The sequence below is a fragment of the Sarcophilus harrisii genome, chromosome 6, assembly GCF_902635505.1.
Source record: "Sarcophilus harrisii chromosome 6, mSarHar1.11, whole genome shotgun sequence".
Lineage (NCBI taxonomy): Eukaryota > Metazoa > Chordata > Mammalia > Dasyuromorphia > Dasyuridae > Sarcophilus > Sarcophilus harrisii.
Window position 1 is genome coordinate 190,146,545 of NC_045431.1, and position 21,767 is coordinate 190,168,311.

Consider the following 21,767-nt stretch of genomic DNA (forward strand, 5'->3'; position numbering starts at 1 on the left):
AAATTTTTAAAGAAAGTGTTTTATTCTCATTTGTTAGGGAAACAGTATTACCGGTAGTTGGAAATACTAGAAAGCATGAATACTGTTCTTTTTTTTTTTTTACCCTCCCAAATAAATATCAATTTTTTTCAAAAAAGGAATATTTTAAATGAAGGGTGCTGCTAGGTATGTGTTTTAGATACACATTTTCCTGCAAGCATTATTTCACCCTAAAAATGGGGTGTTTGGAATGAAAGTGCTGACACAGTCTTAACTATACAGCAGCATGAAAGGAACTGCTTTAGTGATCGCCCAGTCTTTGGTTGTTTTCCCTCTCCCCTCCCCCTCTTTTTTCCTCTGCTCTTCCCCCTCCCCCCCATCTCTGCTTTGCTCTTTACTAATTCATTATTTTAACTTTGGGAAAAGTTTGCAGTGAATTTAAAGCTAATGAAGTGCATAGGAAAACCTGAGGAGTCAGGTTGATAGAGTAGCATGGACTTGTTAATCTCAGCCTGATCTTGTCAGTAACAGCAGAGCAGAGGGAGAGAGAGAGGAACTCCGGCTGGGGCAGCGCTCCAAAGGTTTGTCTGTTATTTTTATACCGAAATTACGCTGCAGCAGCAAACTATTCTGTATTCCGAGTGTTCGGGGGAGTCTGTAGATTCTATCGTTGCGAATAGGTGTGTGTTTATCAGTATTGTTTGTTTGCAAGAGGAAAGATTTGTCTGTGTGAATGGTAGAGAGTGAGTGTGTGTTACGATCTGGGAAACGCTGAAGAAGAAACCCTGTTGGTTCTCCATGCAAATGACCGCTTTGGTTGTAACAAAAGCCTTGATGTTGGGCTTGGAAAAATGATCTGACAGTGTAACAACCCCAGGCCACTTTCGCCATGTTTTTGTTTATTCATGTTTCATTCCGTTTTCCGATGCTATTGCACAGATGTTCTCAATTTCGCTATTTTTACAATCTTAATCTGCCTTTTTGGGGGAGTTAACAGTAAAATGTGTGAAAGAATGTTAACAAAACGGAAAGAGGTGTTGCAGATGTTTATACTTTAGTTCTTCCTTAACGCTTGACGGTATTGGCAAAGGGAGCCACAGTACATATGAAGGAACGTAAGAAGCATCTGTTTTAACTACCTAGCCTGTAAATTTCAGATGTGCCTATTGTAACTTGATTATTCATATAAATAGTCCAAGTGAACGTGCTTCTTCTGATGAGTTATTTCTGATCAACCTTTTTGGTGGTGCTGTTGTTATTTATTATTATTAAGAGGGAAAAGAAAGCTGATGAAAAGGGATGTGTCACATACCATGTATGCTATTAGGTAAACTCCTGCCATCTCAAGAGTGCCTTTAATATTTGAACAGCTTCTGTTAAATCAAAATTGGTTATCCGAAGAAGCACAAAATCTAGAGTTAAGCTATATGCTTGCAATTGTTTCAAAATATGACATAAAATAGAATTAATGTGGAAAATACCTTTCATGGAAAAAATTTCTATAGGTAATGTAAATGTCTTTGCATAGTTATTGAAAACAGAAACAATGAACAGAAGTAATTGATAGAAGCATGTTTCATTTTTTGATATCATGCATAGACACTGAATGTCTCTATTAACCACATTCACAACAATCTATGTTTATGCTGCTCCCATGGTTGTTCTAACAGTCGAATTTCTGCAAGCCTAAAAAACCCCCACTTCACCTTACTTAAATCTTAAAAGATGATTCAATGACCAGAGGTGATAACTGGAGATGGAAAGTTATTTAGCATCCACAAGGCAGGCATATATGAGTTTTTCTTTTTTAGATTGATTCAGAGAATCTGAAGAGAAATTGAGGACCAGACCTGTAGGCTTACTTAGCGTGTTGACACTGAACAAATAGACTTACAGAGGAGGGGCAGAATTGAGGCAGAAATTGGCTTCTCACACAGAATAGTCTTCCTTAGAAGGAATCTTCTTTTTATAAACAAGGTAGAATTTTGTAATTGTTTTCCCTCCAAATGTGATAGTGATGTAATTTGTAGTTCTTCCATTATCACTTTTCTTAAATATATTATATGATTTAATAAAAATCCACTGCTCTCTTCCCAACATAGACATAAACCTCAATTTTCCTATTCTATCCTATGACAGAAGTAATCCTTGTCATCCATTTTATGTAATAGTAACTATTTCTCTACTCTTTTCCCATCTTTCTTCCTTTGCCCCCCGCCCCCAAACACCTTTGGGTGAGGAAAATAACATAAAATATGGTGGTGATAGTATCCATATATATCTATAAAAATTCCTAAAAAGATTTGTAAAAAATGTGGACATTTTAAAGTGATAAATAGGTTAATTTTTTAAAAGCCATTTTGTACTAGAACCTTTACAATTGAGTGAAATTTTGGTTCTGGAGTTAGTAGTTAAAATGAATTATTAGCAAGATAGTGAGTTGGTTAATAGTTCATAGAATATAGTGCTTAACTTGTTAGCAGAGCTTACGAAATACTACTGCTTTTCTAGTCTAGAGAGAGAATTTATTTTATCAGTAGGTTGTTTAGGATGGTTTGGTTTCATTTTGAGGATGGGCATAGGCAAAGTTAGAGGTAGAGTAGATAGCAAAAGGCATAAATCAGAGATTGAGTAGTACCATTTATTTTTGAAGTCCCTGCAGAGTTTTTGAAAATAGGAAAAATCTAAGCAGAGATGATATGTTCATTTCTATTACTATTAGGGCACTTGGGCCTTCTTTCTTAATCAAGTCTGTGTGTGATAATGAGTGTAGTAGCTGAGGAAATGGAAATATAAAGCATATTATATGTATGTGAAGGTAACTTGAAAAAATTAGTCTTTCGTTAATGCAAATACAAGCATATTACTGACAAATCTTATCACTAGCATGTGTCTAAAATGAAGTTGATGTTTTTCATTTAAGGAAGTTATTGTATAAAACAATATTAATTTGGGGATTTTATAGGAAGGGGAGATTAGGCTACCAAAAAGAGACCCCCTCTTAACATTTCTAAACCAAAGCATGTGGTATTGGGCAGGTTTCTGGATGTCTTTGAGGGTCAAATTCTTCATTTCTAAAATGAAGGACTTGAACTAACCTAATCTCCAAGGTCTCTTTTAGCTTTGACATTGTATGATTCCCCATGGAATATGAATTATGTTTTAAAGCCTGCTATAATTAAAAATTAAGGAGCAACAGTGTCACATGGGAACATTTATTTATCAGCTCTAAAAGTAGGCTAGATGATATGAGTATTTTGGTTGCCCAGAGTAGTGGTAATGAAGGATTCTTACTAGTATTAACATTTTATAGAATCATTTTTGAGCCAATGCTAAGACACTCAGAGTAAAATATCTTTTATGTTGTTTTACTGCATGACCTTTTATACTTTGTTCTCAGAGCAGGATATATTTCCTGCTTATCCAAATGATATTTTGAATTTTGATATGAATCCATAGTTGGAGAAATTAAAGAAACATTTAGGGAAATATATAATACTCAGAGATTTATAATTTCATCCATGTGGATATTTTCTTCAACAATTCAGATCATAGCTCCTCTATCACTTAGTAGGTCATTTTTTAGAATTAATGTGATTAAAATATTCATCATCTAGTTTAGTGAAGAGCCTCTCAGGATTTAACTATGCTAGCTGTCAGATGTCAAATATACTGCCAATGAAAATCTGGCTTGGTGTAGGATCTGGTAAAGTGTAAATTCAGTTGACAAAGCCATGGTCACCTCTACCCTCTGATGGAACACTTTAAACTTTATTTAAGGTTAATTGAAATATCCAAAACAATTTCATAAGGAGAGATAACATTTATATGAGCTTTACTGTTAAGTTGATATTTCAAAGGGGTCATTTTACATAGTTACTGTAGTTTTGCAAGTTAGGAAATGCCAGATGAGTTTGCGTACATATTACTTTAAAAATGCATAATTCCAAAACCTAAAGAAATATCAGATAGTTTATATTAAAATTTCTTGGCTATTGAATCTGAAACTTTTTGAATTTTGTAGAAAATTTTTTTAGAAATTAAGAAAATGAGATTTTCAAATTTTCATTAAAAATAGCTGGTTTGAGATAATCATCTGGAAATTTAATGAAAACATTGTTCTGAACTTCATCTTTAAACTCATATCCTGGAGTAGTGTCTAAAGGTTATATTGTTCTTTTAAAAAGTAGAAAAGATAATACTTAAAGGAACAAAATAGGAATTAGACTTTATTTTCCTTATGAGGAATAGTCTTGACTTTATTGATGGCAGAGAGTCCAGTCTTCTTTAGATCTTTCTCCCCTTTAGAGTTTGGGAAGGAGAGCTATGTATCATTAGGCAGATTATCAATGTAAAGAAGGAAATTTGAAATGGAGTTTCCCTTGCAATGGAAATGGGAATTAGATTTGTATAAAACTATATTATTCCAAGCTCTCAGCATAGGCATTTTTGTCCTCAACCATAATTATGTACCAAGTTAGCTACACCACATATATTATTTGATTGGTTAGGACTGATTGGTATATAATCAATATACCTTTTGAATGACAGTAGTAGAATATTAAAATTAAATGGGAGAAGTTTGAAAATAATAGCATAAAATAGGTATCCTGATTTGCTTTTCTTACTTTGCCTTTTATCTGATGGCTCCCTGCTATGACCTTTTAAAAAAATACATTCATCTACTTACTTGATGAAATCCCAGAAGCCATTCAGTTTCGGTTTAAGTTTACTTTCTTAATGGATATCATTTACTTAGAGGCACTTTCATTTGTCATTTAAACTCCATAATTTATTCAAAATATAAATTTGTTGCTTAAACATTTATAATGTCTTTTATTCACCTTTGTTGACCTTTTCCAGAATCAAAGAATATTAGAGCTGAAGGGAATCTTGGGGCAAACCTCTTTACTCTCTGGACCTAGATTTCTTCATCTATACAAATTAAGATACTCAAGGCAATGTTTAAGGTTCCTCTCAGCTTCCAGTCCTAGGACAGAGTCTTTTCATGTACTAGGTAAGCAAACTCAGGCCAGAGGGCCAATGGGACTTTGCCAAAGTTGTAGAGCCCAGTCTGTTATTCTTTCCTGGTGCCTTTGTAAAGAGGGGCAGCTGTTTCATTTCTGGTTGTAATTTTTAAGCAACTTAATAAAACAAATAACCACTCCCCAACAATAACATGTTTAACCTATTTGTGAAATTGTTTAAAAAAATCATCTATCAGCCAGCAATTATTAATATTAAAGGCTATTGTGAACACTGGTTAGGTTGATTGAGTTATAAAGACAAAAATGAAACAATCTGGCCCAAGGAGCTAATATATCTACAAAGTAAATACAAGTCGTCTTTTGAGGGAGCCACTAATACTAGAGGGTCATATAGAAGGTAGAGTTTGAGTTGCTAGACTTTGAAGGGAACTAGGAATTTTAAAGGCAGAAGGGAGAGAGTGTCTTTTGGCATAGGGTGTCATCCTCTGTCCCTCAGTCTCCCTCCACATCCCTCCTTCCCCCATATCCCTTCAATTACTAAGTCTTGTTTCTACTTCCCCAATACCACTCACATCCATGTTCTCATTACTCACACAGCCACCTCCCAACTCTACATCACTTCTCACCTAGATTATTGAAATGATTTAACTGGTCTCTTTAACTCAGGTTTCTTACCTGTTCGAATCTATCCTCTACATAACTGTCCAAGGTATTTTCTTGAAGTGCCAGTCCAATCATGCCATTATTCCTCTATTCAATCAATTCCAGTGGTTCTTTATTATTTTCTAGGATCAAAATTAAAATCCTTTGACATTTAAAATTTTTCACAGAATACCTTTCCAGCCTTCTTATCATGCATTATACTCCCTTTTCTATACCAGCCAAACTAGACTTTTTTGTTGTTCTTGTCATGTGAAGTCCATCTTCTATCTCAATGGCTTTGGATTGGCGATCCTCCATGCCTGAAATGTACTCCCTCTTCATACATGCTTCTTATATAGTCCCTTGTTTTTCAAGCCTTAGCTCAAGCATCACCGATTTACATAAAGGCTTTCTTGTTTTCCTGAAGCCATTCATGACAACTCCAAAATTATTGCGTCTATTTTGTATATACCTATATATATTGCATATTTATATTTATGTGCTTACTCCCCATGAATTGTGGGATTTTCCAGGGCAGAGATTATTTCATTCTTCTTTCTATATTCCCGGTTCTTAGCTTTGTGTCTGGCACATAATAGGCACTTAATAAATGCTTATCAGTTAGTTAGTGGGGGATAGTTTGAATGAAAGACAGAAGATGAAATGTGTCAGTAACATCTGTAAGTCCGATTTTGGCTGGACTGAAAAGTATATGAAGGGAAATAATGTATGGCAAGGACAGAAAAGTAGTTTGAATTGAAATTGGGAATGGCTTTCATGTCCAATCGAGAAATTTGTATTTGATTTTAGAGGCAATAGAAAAGCCCTGGAATTTCTTGAGCAGGGTAGTATATATATATAATATATATAGTAATATAGTCAGACATGCTTTAGAAATATCACATGGCAACTTTGTTGAGGATAGATGAGAGTAGTGAGAGTCTTAAGGCAGGGAGATTATTTGGAAGTTATTGGAATAATACAAGTAATAAATGGTGGCCTAAACTATGGTTATGAAGGGGCTTATATGAGAGATGGGAAGAAATAATCTACAAGATTTGGCAAGTGATCGGATATATTGGAGGTTGAGAGAGAATGAAGAATGGAAGTTGCAAATCTGAATGGCTGGAACTATGGTGATCTCAGGAAAAATAGGGAAGTTTGAAAGAGTGGCTTTGGGGAAAAAAATAACAATTCTAATTTGGCCATCCTGAGTGTCCAGTGGGCAGTTGATAATGTTCAGGAGAGAGACCAGAACTCAATATCTAGATCAGGAATTACCTATGTAGAGATCATTTGTGATATGGTTACTAAGAGAATGTATAGATAATCACAGAGGCAAAGGAAGTAGCAGTGGGCTATATTCACATTTTGATTTATATGCTATACATGATAAACTAGCAGAAGTGACACAGGAGTAGTTTGGTAACAGAATCAAGAGACAGTGGTGGCATTAAAACAGAAAGCAGGGGTTATGAAGAGTGTTAAATGCTGCAGAAATGGCAAGAAAGAGGACAAGTGAGATAATGTCACTTAATTATATATTAATTATCACTAAATTTTTGGTTCTATTAAGACATCCATATTTTTAGTTGGCCTCACTTTTTTCATCTACATATATAACATAGTACATATGACAATTTTTAAGGTGTTATTACTTAATGTTGTCTTATGTAAGTGAAATACTGTTAAGAGTGGTTTATTCTGTACATTAAAATATTTTTATAAACTATTGTCTGATTACATGAACAGATGAGGGAACAATTTGTCGTCATCCTACATTTTTTTTAGTACAGTCTACTTTTAGTCACATCAACAGGCATTTATTAAGTACCTACTATGTGCTAGGGCACTCTAAGGTACAATCTTAAAGGATGATGTGAGTATACAAGGGGATTCTAGAACAGTGTGGGCATATATAGGGAATATATATATATATATATATATATACACACACACACACACACACACACACGTATGTATATATATAAACCTATATATGGGAGGGAAAAACAATGAGATAACAGCAATACCAACAAAATATGTAGCAGTGACATTATTCATAAATATTCATATAATTAGAACTCACCTCTTCAACTTAATATTTTCTGCAGAAGGTGGAGATTCTATGAATGTATATATTTTAAACCTTCTTTTCTATCCCCCTCATTTACAGAGTTCTCTTTGATCTACTCTACAGGTGCTTAGTGCTCTCATTTGCTTTCCTTTTTTTTTCCCTCCTATTACTATCCTCTGTGTAGATATTTCAACTAGGTGTTCAGAGAAAGACATTTGAATAAAATGGTTCATATTAAAGCTACACTGACTCACATTCCCTCTTTTAAAAAGGAGGGGAGGGAACTGTTTCTTTTTTATTAATTTTTTTCTATTCAACAAATATTAAGTACTTTCTGTGTCTGGTAAAAATAAGTTTTTATCCCCTGGAATGCCAAGCACCTTTAAAGCATTGTTCATTTAAAAAAAAAAAAAATACTTTAAACATGAATAAAATTTTATTTGATAGAGGAAATATTTGTGATTAGTAGGTATGGAATCATACAACTGGAAGGAAACTCACAAATTAATATTGTCAAATTGGACTTCAGAAGCTATCTTTGTTGTTCAGTTATTTCACATGACCCTTTTTTGTGTGGGTGGGGGGAGGGTTCTTGGCAAACATACTGAAGTGTTTTGTCATTTCCTTCTCTATCTCATTTTATAGATGAGAAAACTGAGACAATTAAGTGACTTGGTAAAGGTCACAGCATCTGAAGCTGTACTTGAACTCTGGTCTTCCTGACTACAAACTTGGTGTTCTATAAATGTGCTACCTACTCGTTCCCAGAAGCTATTGAGTTCAATACATATCTGAAGAACATTTTCCTCTATAACATATCTGACTAGTAGTCAGTATTCCAGATTATGTCTTAAGACCTTAAATATGGCAGGATACTCCCCTACATTTCATGGCAGTCCGTTCCAATTTTTTGTAGCTTTACTTGTTTCAAAATTTTTCCTTTTTTATCAAGTTTAAATTTGTCTCCCATAACTTCCACCTTATTTTCTTGATTCTATTCTCTAGGGCCAACAGAATAAATTTAAACTCTTTCAGGTGACAGCTTTTCAGTTACTTATAGACAGCTATTATGTCTCCCTAGTCTTCCAGGGAAAATACTTCTAGTTCCTTTAGTTGCTCCTTGTGCAGTTAGAGTGGTGTATTGTACAAGCTGGTTTTCCTTTTCTGGACACTTTGTAATGTTAGGGGGTTTCTTGAATGTAGCATGTAGAACTCAACCCAATAACCTTGACATATGTCTGACCAGAACCATATACAGCAGGAATATTATTGCCTTCTTATTCTTGAATGTTGTCTATTTTGTAATTCAGCCTGAGATCAAATTATCTTTCTTGGTTTCACTACATGGTTTCTTAACTTTCTTTGGATTTGAGACTCCTATTGTACTGGCAGTCCAATAAAATCTATGTTCTTTTTTTTATACTATTTCTGTAGCCATGTCTTCTCTAGCTTTTCCTGGTGACATTTATTTTTTGAACCCCAGTTTCTGCCTTTACATTTATCTTAAATTTCATCCCATTAGATTTGGTATGATATTCTAGTCTACTGGTTGTTTTGAATATTAATACCACCATCCATTATGGTAGTTATCCCTTTCAATTTTGTATAATTTGTGATAAGAAAATCCTTTAGGTAAAATGTATGAAGAAATTAAGAATAAGACAAGATTTCTTTGTTTTTAACTTGGGAGGGGGTTACCAGTGGAGTAACCCTGGGATCAGTTATATTAATATTTTTATCAATGACTTGGACAAAGATAAGTTAGCATGCTCATCAAACTTACAAATACCATAAAGCTGGGAGAGAAAATTAATATTCCTTTTGGACAGACTGTAGCTGAACCAAATAATGTTAAGCTAAAAAGGGATAAATACAAAGGCTATTCTTATGAAAAAAAATCGACTTCAGAAATATAAAGATGGAAAGGTATATCTAGAAAGCAGCTCATCTGAAAAAGATAAGTGAATTTTAGTGAATTGAATAGGAAACAACAGTATGATTTGACATCCATGAATGCCAATACAATCTTAAATCATATTAAGAGAAGATTGATATTAAGAAATGAAATAGGGTTAAAGAAGACATGTTAATTTTAGTTTCTTGGGACATTTTATTAAAGACTTCTAGACACGGATCTCAAATCACAGAAGGCAAGATGGCAAAGTTGGAAGAATCAGTATAGTTCCCCTTCAATATCTATTCATAAAGATCTAAAACTAAAACAGATCAAATCCTGGTTGAGAAATCCAAGGAAAAATTAGTTAGTTTTCTAGCCCAGGTTGATGTAGAGAAGCACTGAAGTTTTCAGATGTCTTGTCTAGCCAAAATAAGGCATTGAGCATTCTTCTGTGTGAAAAGTGAACCTAAGGGCTGTGATTTTGCACCAGGATAAGAAATTTCCTAGATCCAATATATAGAGGCAAATCTAGAGATTAGAAAAAGGTACCAGTTGGTTCTCTTGTTCATGGACTGGACCTGGGTCTCAATGAGACCCAATGAGAAGAAAGGAGGAACACTATACTTGGAGTATCAAAGTTGGGTAAAGAGCTCTTTTTCTCAGGCCTAAGGCTATATACTGGGGCAAGGAGCAGATAGCACCTATGTGGCCTTGTCCCTGAAAGTTTAGTAAGGTCTAGAGGTTCATCTCCGAGCCCTATCTGAGGCCTGCATCTATGTCCTGAAAGCTGGCAAGTACTCGGCATGACCTATCTTGACATCCTTGAAGAAAACGACATTGAATGCCCCAAGGAAGTATCAGTAAAAACCTAAGTGAATAAATACAAAACAATCAAGAATTAGACATTCACTCAAGCAGTATTTAGAGCATAACCCTAAAGCAAAGTCCAAATTCAGGAAGTAAGGCTGGAAATATGAGTAAATAACCACAAACCCCCATCATAAAGAGTTTTTATTGAAAAGGGTGTCTTAAGATAAAAACTCAGAAGAAAATAACCCCCAAACATCTGCAAGTGGCACCTGAAAGGGAAATACAGTTTGAGTACAAGTTCAACTCAAATTATTGTAATAAATGAAACAAAAGGTGTGTGGAATTTTTAAAAAAGCAATATAGTAAAAAAACAAAATCCAAATAACTTGAAAGATTGAGGAGAGAGAGTTTTGAGAATTACTATCTGAATGCCATGGCCAAAGGACAAATTTTTATTTCAAGAAATCATAAAAGAATGGCAAAACAGAAATGGAAAAATGCTACAGTTAACTTATGAAAGAAATAACATAGCTCTCAGGAATCCAGTAGCCACAATTCACAGCTTCCAGGTCAAAGTAGCTAGAAAGAATTCAAATAATTGGGAACCAAAATTAAGTTCTCACAGGGTATCTTGGCCATTTCTGAAAAGAGTGGAAAGGTTGGTATATATAATATAATATAATATATATAATATAATATTCCAAAAGAGAAAAGAAGTTGCATTATAATCAAGAATAACAAGTGCCTATACCATTTGATCCAGAAATTTCACTACTAGTCTTGATGGCCCAAAAAGACGATAGTAATCATATATATCAAAATGTTTATAATAACACTTTTGGTGATAGCAAACAAAATAGATGCTCATTTGTGAATTAGCTAAACAGATTATGGTATATGGATGTAATAGAATTAACCACTGTTATATAAGAAATGAATGGAATGAATGCTGAGAAGCTTGCAAAGATTTACATAAACTTATACAGAGTAAAGTAAGCAGAATCCAGAAGATATTAGACAATATAAACAAAACCCTTCCCCCCAATAAAAAGTGAATGTTGAAAAATTACAAAGAACAAAAATGGCTCCAAAAAAGTGATGACATTTCCATCCCACCCCATTCAGAGCTGAGAGGTCTACAAGTATATCTTTCACATATTTTTAGTTATATGATATATTGATCAGTTTTGCTCATTTTTCCTCTCTGCTTTTTTGTCTTTAAAAACTATTTGTTATATGGGATTGCTTTCTGGAAGGGGAAAAGGAAAGAATATTGGAGAAATTTTTTTGATTTGAAAAACATTTTTTAAAAGATGTATGAGAAATCATAAAGTAATTTAACAGTTATGGTGTTTATATTCTAATATCATAGCCCTAGTGTATAATTAGGGGTCATATGAAAACCAAGATAGACAGCCCTAGAGTTGATTTCTTATGTTTTAATGATCTTAAAAAGAGAAAGGGAAGGTAGGGACAAAGTATAAGAATAAAAAGGGAGAGGAAGAAGGAAGAAAACCTTTTCACATAATTGGCATACAGAAGTAGAAGACTATACAAGGAGGAAAAAGGTGGAGCAAAAGGGAAATTCTTGAATCCCAGTATTGTCTGAACTCACCAAAAGAGGGGGAAAGTAAACATGTTAGATGCAGAAATACAAAGGCAACAGGAGGGAAAAGTGAGAGGAAGAAATGAGGATAGATTCAGTGAGATTACTCCTAAGCATTACAGATTCTAATCGCATAAATAGATACTAAAGAGGAGTATGACAATAAAAGAGTAAGTGTGATTGGACTTTTAGGCAAGGTAAAGAGAAGCAGGGCAGGGAAGCAGAAGTGCAAAAGACAAGTGCTGTGTGTACACTTTCTTGCTCACTACCCTATTCTGTATGAAGAGAAGATAGGAAAAAGTTACTATTAATATTTTAAAATAAAATAAAAATTGTCTTACGCTTTGCCAGAACTTATTTTACATGCTTAGGACTAAAAGAAAGGCAAAAGACTCCTTGCTTTCAAGGAGATGAAAAAGTATAATGGCTTAACATATTATTATACAGACTTTGTGCTAGGCACTGTGCTAAGCTCTTTATAATTATTACTTAATTTGATCTGTTACCCTTCACAAAAAAAAAAAAAATTAAATAGAGTAAACTGACAAGGTAAGTGACTTGTCCAGGGTCACACAGATAGCAAGCAAGACTAGATTTGAATTCAAGTCTTGGTGGCTCTGGCTCTGGCATTTTATCCACTGCTGCTGAGAACTGGATGAAATAAAATAGGAATAAAATAAATGATCATAACTGTAAGAGTGATTAAACTCGTAAATGGAAGAGGATATAAAAATGGTTTGATAAGTAGAATGCAACAATACATTGTTTAAAGAAAATATACAAAACAAAGATTCACATAGTTAAAATAAGGGGCTATGGCAAGATCTGTTGAACTTCAGCTGACAAAGGCAGGAATAGCAATCATGATCATTGGTAAGAATACAACAAAGATGGGCAATTTAAAAAGATAAACAATTTATTTTACATTTATGTATTTTATGCATATATTTTTCAGAAATGTACTATAAACAGTGCATATTAAAACTATATATGCTGAATTTCACAATAGTTTCAGGGGGAAAATAGTAAAATCATGGTTGAAGACCACCTTCTACCCCTTGCAGACCTAGACAAATTTATCCAGAAAAACAAAATTAAAAATCCAAGTATAGTTTCAGAAAAGTTAGATATAACCAATCTTTAGTGATATGAATAGAAAGGAACTTATGTATTGAAGGAACATATGTATGAATACATATGTATTATGTGTATTATGTATATATTGAAAATTTGAAATTTTTTTTAAAAAATTGATCATGTATTAAAGTATAAAAGCCTCATAAATGTGAAAAACACATATCTCACTGACCATCATGCAATAAATATGTAATATATATATGTGTACATATATGTGCATATATGTGTACATGTATGTATTTGATAAGTCTTTGAAGAATTAAAATTATAGATTAAATATCCTAACAGGTTGGTGGGTTAAAAAATAGAATTATGGTTGTACATATATAACCTATATCAGATTTCTTGATGTCTTGGAGAAAGGGGAAAAAAGGAAGGGAGAAAAAATTTTAGAACTCAACATTTTAGAAAAACATTGAAAACCCAACATGTAATTGGAAAAATAGTGTTGAATTAAAAAAGGATAAATCTTAGAAAGTTTCATTAAAGAAAATGACAAGGCAGTTTACCAAAATATGTGGTATGAAACAAAAGCATAGCATAAGGGAAATTTATATCTCTAAACACTTATTAAAAGTGTTAATTAATTGATTAATTGATCAATGAATTGGGCATCCAAATAAATATAAAAATCTAGAAAATGAACAAGTTAAAAATCTTCAAACACCAAAATGGAAATCTTGAAAAATCAATAAACCAAACTACCAAAGGATTACTTTTTAGAACTAGGAGAGAAGAAATCATCTAAGCAAACTGAAGGTAAAGAATCTCAAGGAAATTAATGAAAAAAAAAATGGGAAAGAATCCCTAGCAGAATTATATTTCAAACTAAGTAATAATCAAAATTTGTTACTGTTTAAGGTTGATCAGTGGAAGTGATTAAATGTACGATATTCAGAATCAAATGGATATAGTAATTTCATGTTTGATATATCCAAAGACTCCATCTCCTGGAAAGTTTTGCTCAAAACTGCTAGAAAAGCTAGAAGGCATTCTGGCAGAAACTGGATCTACACTAGTACCTTATAGTATCCCAAAATAAATTCTGAATGAATACATGATTTAGACATAAAGATAAAATAATCCGAGGAACAAGGAAAGAATTAGCTGTCAGTTCTAGAGATGGGGAAGATTTTTTGACCAAAAGTATGGAAAGGAGTACAGAAAATGGACTGTTTTGATTACATAAAATATAAAAGATTTTGTAGAAACAAAGCTAATTCAGGTAAAATAGAAATGAAACAAATAGGGGAAAATATTTGCATTAAGTTACTCTAATAAAGTAAGGAACTAATTAAAATTTATGAGAATTAAGAGCCATTCCATAACATATAAATAGTTCAAGGACCTGAATAGTTCTCTAAGGAAGAAGTCCAAGTTATAGCTTTATGAAAAATTTCTCCAAATCACTAATAATTGGAGAAATGCAAATTGAAGCAGTTCTGAGGTTCTACTCCTCAGATTAACATGTCATTTTTTTGCTTTTGTCAACTCAGCTAGTGGATTTGCAGGAAAGTGGACACATTAATGCACAGATAATGGAGATTTAAATTTGTCCAGTTATTTTGGAAAATAATTTGGAAGTTGGAGGCAGAGAGGAAAGGGAAGGGAAGAAAATTTATGTAACACCTACTATGTTCCAGATATTATGCTAAACACTTTACAAATGTCTCATTTGCCATTCACAACAACCCTGCAAGGTAGATGTTATTATAATACCCAATTTATGATAAGGAAACAGAATAATTTTAAGTGCTTTACCCAGGATCACACAACTAATATGTCTGGGAGGTGGGATTTGAATTCCTGACTCTTAAGGTCCAGTGCTCTATTCAGAGTGACACCTGGTATGCCTCCAGGTTTACTAAACTCTGCATACTCTCGAAACAGTGATGTTGGCCAAAAAGATTAAAAGAGAGAAAAATGACTAATAGTTACAAAAACATAGCAGCTTTTTATATAGGTGCAAAGAATGGGAAGTGAAAGGGTTTGCCCATCAGTTAGGGAGTGAAAAGATATGTTACATGAATGTGATAGAATACTTTTGTAGGAAATGATAAACTGGACAGTTTAAAGAGAAATCTGGGGTAATGCAGAATGAAATGAGCTAGACAAAAAGAACAATTCATAAAATATCATAAATACAACTTTGAAAGACTTGAAGAACTTTGATAAAGACAATGACCATGATTCCAGGGAACTCATAAAGAAACATACTATATACCTCTTGACAGAGATGCTAGTCTCAGGGTGCAGAGTGAGATATATTTTTATTTTTATTTGCCAATGTAGTTATTTATTTTGCTTGCCTATGAATATTTGTTAAAAGAGTTTTATTTTTGTTTTTATTTTCTCCAATGGGGAGGAGGAAGTAAGCAGGAGAGAAAATAGATTTTTGTTAGCTCTAGCATTTGACTTAAAAAAAAAAAAAAACTAACAGAAACATAAATGTCCTATGTTTGACTTGATTTATTAATAAAATGGAAGGTGAGGTGACGTAGTAGATAGAGCATCAGACTTGAAATCATGGAGATTTGTATTTAATTCCTGCTTCAGAATCTTATTTGTGTAACTGTGCAAATCCTCAATCTTATTTTCCCCTATCTGTTCAGTGGAAATAACACTTGTCTCATAATGTTATTGTAGAGATTAAAGTATTTAGACTGCTTTGTTAATTCTAAAGAGCTATATAATTGTGAGTTATTATTAAAAAGCATATTGATATAGGCATGTATGGTGTTTGAGGACTAACAGTAAAAGTAGAAAAATTATCATAAAATATACAAGCATATCACATGTAATATAACATAAATGATTATACATAAAAATTACAAATATATTTTATATCTCATCAACCACACTTTAATGTATTTCTTCACTTTGGGTCTAATCAAAAATTGACACATCTGAGTATATTTTAAAACAATAAATGTATCTGTGCTGAAATTTTCTTTATGATATCTGACAAGTGGTCCCACAAGTCTGACCTAGAAGGTGATCTATGACTGATGGAAAGGGATTCACTACTTATTTAGATTTCCCATTTTAGTTTTGTACTCTTAAGTTTTAGTTTATAAATATACCTTGTTTTATTGCACTTCATTCTATTTTGTTTCACAGATAATGCATTTTTTTTCATTGAAGATTTGTGACAATCTTGTGTCAAACAAATCTCTTGGTGCCATTTTCCTAATAGCATGGACTCAGTAGTGATCCTGTGTTAGATTTTGGTAATCCTTATAATATTTCAAACTTTTTTCTTATATCTGTTATAGTAATTAATTATCTGTGATCAGTGTCCTTTAATGTCACTATCATAACTATTTTGAGTTACCATGCACAGCGCCCATATAAGATAACTTAATTGATATATATTGTGTTCTGACTACTCCATTGACTAGCCATTTCCTGTCCTGTCCCCCTCTCCTCTGTGCTCCTCTGTGCTCAGAGGGAAAAAGAAAATAGAAATTAGCACAATTAATAACCGTACAGTGACCTCTTTTAAGCGGCCAGGTGAAAGGAAGAGTCATTCTATGGACAAACTTCATTGTTGTCTTATTTTAAGAAACTGCCATAGCCTCCCCAATCTTCAGTAACTATACCATCCTAACCAGTCATTAGCCATCACCATTGAGGCAAGACCCTCCACCAGCAAAAAGATTACAACTCATTGAAGACTCAGATGATGGCTAGCACTTTTTTTTTCAGCAATAAGGTATTTTTAAATTAATGCATTTTTTAGAGATAATACTTGCACATCTAATAGATTACAATATAGTGTAAATATAACTTTTATATGCACCGGAAAACCAAAAATCTCCACAGTGTTCACTTTATTGCAGTGGTCTAGATTGAACCCAGAATATCTCTGAGCTATGCCTCTACTGAGGTGAAGTCTTCTAGAGGTAGCTAGTTGCCATAGTGGATTTAGTCCTGGTCCGGGAATGAGAAAGACCGAAGTTAAAGTGCCACCTCAGACATTTAATAGCTGAACAAATCATTTAACCTCTTCCTACCTTAGTTTCCTCAATTGTAAATGGGAATAATAATATCTCAACAGCACCTGTCTCAAAGAATTATTAGGAGTATCATCTGTGATAATATTTGTAAAAAATGCTCAGTACATTGCCTAGCATATAATAGGTGATAAGAGATGCTGATTTCTTCTTTTTTCTTTTAGGAAACTTTGTTAGTTGGTCTAAGCAAAATAAGGATTAGCCATTTTTCATGACAGCCATTTAAATGATTAAGAATTGCTCATATTCCTTACAGAGGATATTCTTATTCAGGCTAAATGTTTTCAGTTCTTTTTGTGTGTGTGTATGTGGCATTTCTAGGCCTGAATGGACTTGCAGGATCATCTGTGACAGCCCCCACATTTTTTAAGCCAGGAAAATAAGATCTAGAGAGATTAAAGAGACTTGCCCAACGGTCATATGAGGAGTAAATGGTGAAGTCAGGATTTTAAATGAAATCTTCTGATTGTAAATCAGCACCTTCATGCCCAATGTGGTCATTTTCCATTAGATACACTCTATCTCATTTGTGGGTAGCCTTCCCAAAAGTCAGTTCCTAGAATTGACTAAAAAATTCTGTTTAACATCTGACCAGAAGAACATCATGACCTTCCTCTGGGCATTATGCTTCCTTTGATTAACATAGACTGAAATCGGATTTGCTACTGGGGCAGCTGTGGCATCCTCTTGATTCATTTAGTTTAAATGTCACTAAAATTCCAAGGTACAAAATCAGTTTTAGAGTTGTAACCCTCTGGAAGCTGACACAGCCTTACCTGACCAAGACTCTGCTCTGTAACATACTTGACAAATTGTCATCTAGCTTTTTTGAAGGCCTTCAGTTAGGAGGATCCCACGGTATCCCAAGAAAGTTCAATATATTTTGGGATAGCCCTCATTATGTGGAAGTTTTCTTTCTGTCTTAGCCAATTCATTTTGGCTGTCCTTCAGCTTCCATGTATTACTTCTATTTGCTGTCCTTTCACAGTTCATCATTCTAGTTACTTTTCCCTGGACCACCTCCAGCTTATTAATGTCCTGCCTAAAGTGTGCTGCTCAGAACTGAATACAATTCTTAAGATAAGATCAGCTGAAGAGAGAGTATAGCAATATTAATCATTCCTTCAGTCTTAATGCAACCTAAGATTACTGTTTTTGAATGCCATATTACATTCTTAACTGACATTGAGTCTCCTAAAATCACAATATTTTTCTATTAAATGTAAAAAGACATCAATGAAGACGTCTACTTTCAGTTTCCTCATTTTCAAACTTCCCATTCTTATTTCTTTTAGCTGATCCTAATATAGCATGAACTAAGTATCCTAATAGTAGTAGTAGTAACTGCTTATATTTAAATAACACTTACTATGAGCCTGGCATTATGCTAAGAACTTTATGAATATTTTCTCATTTGATCCTCACAATAACCCTGTGATGTTGTTGCTATTATTATCATCCCCATTTTATAGTTGAGCATACTGAGACAAACAAGATCACACAGCTATTAAGTGTCTGAGTCTGCATTTGAACTTGGGCTTTCTGACTCTAGGCCCAGCAAGCTATCCTTCACTGTACTAGATTTCCTTCTGGATGTTATCTAGCTTATTAATATCTTTCCTAAAAACTCTGTGCCCAGAATGGAACATAATATCCCAGATGTGTTCTGACCAAAGTGGAGTTCAGCAGGATTATCACCTCTTTATTCCTGCAAACTGCATCTCTCTTAATGCAGCCCAAGATCACATTATTTTTTTTGGCTGTGCTATTATATTGTTAACTCCTTCAGCTTGCTGTCTTTTCTGCTTAGTTCTCTGTCCACGCTTCTGTCATCTTTGAGTCCTTGTTTTTTTTGTTTTTTTTTTTCAAATTGTGAGATGACATATATGTGTGGGCATGTGTGTATAATATTTTATCTTAATAAATTCAACTTTTTTTTACCTTGTCAGCCTTTTTGAATCTTTGTTTATTTATGATGCATCATAAATGTTTGTCCTCTCTAGCTCAGTTATCTGAGAATTTCTAAGTTTGCCTTCTATTCTTTCCTGTGAGATATTGATTAAAATGTTGAGCATAATAAAACTAAAATAGCTTCCTTGGAATTCAAACTTTACATTTCCTTATAGATTATTATCCTTTCTCTGTCCTATCATTTGTCCACTTCTGCTAAATTAGCTTAATTATACTGGTATCCATCCTGTGTTTCTTTATCTTGTCCATGAGGATATATCATGGGAAACTAAGAGGTCTTTCCTGAATTTCAGATATACTGTGTGTCCAGCAGTTCTCCTGATCTATTAGTTTTATCTCCATGAATCCATGCTCACTCATAGTGATTACATATTATTTAGAGGCCAGCCTTTTGCCAATAATTCAATTAAACATTTGTGTTTGGCACAACTTCTGAACTGGGGGGGTGGGAGCAAAACTATGAAGAAAAGTCTGAAAGCATCTAGAAAAGATCCCCGAAATTTTTGTGCAAAAATTGAGTTGAGGGTTTCTTTGATATTAGAAGACAAACTAGAGAAGATTGAAATCAGCTGAAATGAAAAAGATACCTAGACAGTGAAGACAGCATTGGAGTATTGATGAGCAGACATTGTAATCAATGAAAGAGAGAAAATAAATTAGCCTAACAGCTGAGGAAATAGATGGGATAATCTTCTACCTATGTTACAATAGCTTTTCAAGGCCTGGGCATCAGTTCTGTGTGTTTGATCCACAGAGATAAATGAAAGGTTGAATGACACAGAACACTACCTTCAGTACAGTGGCTCCCTTAATATCCTTTTTTGTATTCTGCTGAAGTTATGCCAGGCACTACATTTTGGTAATTAGGAAGCATTCAGGAATATCTCTCTACCTTTTTGTCTGATTGTTGTCTCAAAATCAGTAATTCCAAAATGGAAAGCATCATCCTTTTCCCCAAACTTATGCTTCCTTCAATTTTTCTTATTTTTCCTTTTGGAACCACCACCCTTACAATCTCTTAGGCTTAAAACCTTGGTCTGACTTTCTAAGCAGCAACATCCAGTTGTTGTTCATTCCCCATCTCTGCAAAGTCCTCTCCTGCCTGTTGATTCTGCAACCTCCTTTGTTCAGGACACTTACTACTTCTTATTTGAGTCATTGTAATAATATCCAGGTCTTCTAATCAAATTGGACAACTTCACACTGCCTGTTCTCTCATTTTGCCTTTTCTTAAATGGTACCCTATGCTGAAATGAACTTCATACTGTCTCCACTCTTTGGAATGCTTTCATTTTATTAAGGCTCAACCCCATGAAATGTTTCACACGTATCCTATAGCCATGTAACACTTTAGGACTAAAAAGGACTTTCACATGGAATTTCCTTTGGGCTTTGTCATCATTTAGAAGAGATACAGAGCAAATATTCCTATATTTAATATCTGGGCAGATGAATGAGTAGGTCCTCACCTTCTTAGATATAAGAAGGTAGATAGGGTTATATCTAACCCTAACCCTTGGCAACTTAGAGGTATCTGAAGTAGTGTGTAGAGAGCTAGCCTTGGAGTCAGGAATATAAGTATTATTGTCCCTATTTTATAGGTGAAGAAAGTAAGACTCAGAGATTGTGTTACACCCTTGGGATATATTAGAAACAGGATTTGAACCCCAAACTTCTCAACTCTAGATCCAGCACACGAGTCATGCTGCTTCATATGAACCTCAGTAATTCTGACATAGATACTCATGTAGGTATATTACCTACATGAGTTAAATTGGTTAAAATTGTTAAATTGTTAAAATGGTTAAAATTTACTGTTAACTTCTAGCCTGAAGCTTCCAGTCAGTTTTGATGAAGGGTTCACTAAATGTGGCATCTGGAGCCTTTGACTTCATGCTGTGGAAGGTTTGTTTTGTTTTTTTTGAGATAGTTTTAATAAAGTTGTTGTATCTGTGGGGTTTATAGCTTTTAGCAATATTAACTCTGCTGGTATTACCATATGCTTCCAGCCTATTGTCAAATTTTTTCTTCCAAAAATTTTATGAGCAGTTTGATGTGGTGAACAAGACTTAGAATTGTCTCTTATGATAAAGATCTCTTCTTTCATAGTTGATAAGACTATTGTCTCTCATTTAGTATCTTGGCGCTCATCACCCAATTGTCTATAGAATGAAACAGCATTATACATTCGTGAATGTAGTGAAATTCTTCCTAGAATAAAATAATTCTTTATTTGATGATTCTGATGATTTGGATATATCACATTTTCAATCTTAGTGAATTTATTAGTAAAATGCACAAGAAACTGAGTGACTTAAATCAATTTTGCAAGTATTAAGATGCCAGCCATGTCATTTTGCAATTGAAATAGAGGAGATAATAGATCTTATTCCAAATTCATGTTCCTTTCTTTTATTCTAGTTTCCATTTGGTGAAGGGAGAAGCTGGCTGCACAAGTTTATGCTTTGTTGCTTGGTAGTGTTTTACTCTATACTGGAGATAACTACTTGATGGAAAAATTAAACAGAAGTTTCAAAGAAAAAGAAAAACAAAAAATGAAGGGGAAGATACTCTCTTGCTACAGTCAGCAACCACCTTTACGTGAATGACATTCTGAGTACTTGCTATTCTGTCAGAGGAAAAG

General features: G+C 33.8%; 1 protein-coding gene across 3 annotated transcripts in view; it reads left to right on the top strand.

The window, feature by feature from the left end:
* The window catches only part of CTBP1 (C-terminal binding protein 1), a 472,770-nt gene that overhangs the window by 3,024 nt on the left and 447,979 nt on the right, over positions 1-21,767 (top strand). The window contains exon 1 of one of the 3 annotated variants that reach the window (XM_031943992.1): positions 374-560. The exons of 1 other annotated variant lie outside the window; for it this stretch is intronic. The gene's annotated coding sequence lies outside the window, so the exon portion shown is untranslated. Of the gene's footprint in view, positions 1-373; positions 561-21,767 lie in introns of those variants that run through there. One more of the 3 variants, XM_031943990.1, reaches the window with a different exon arrangement.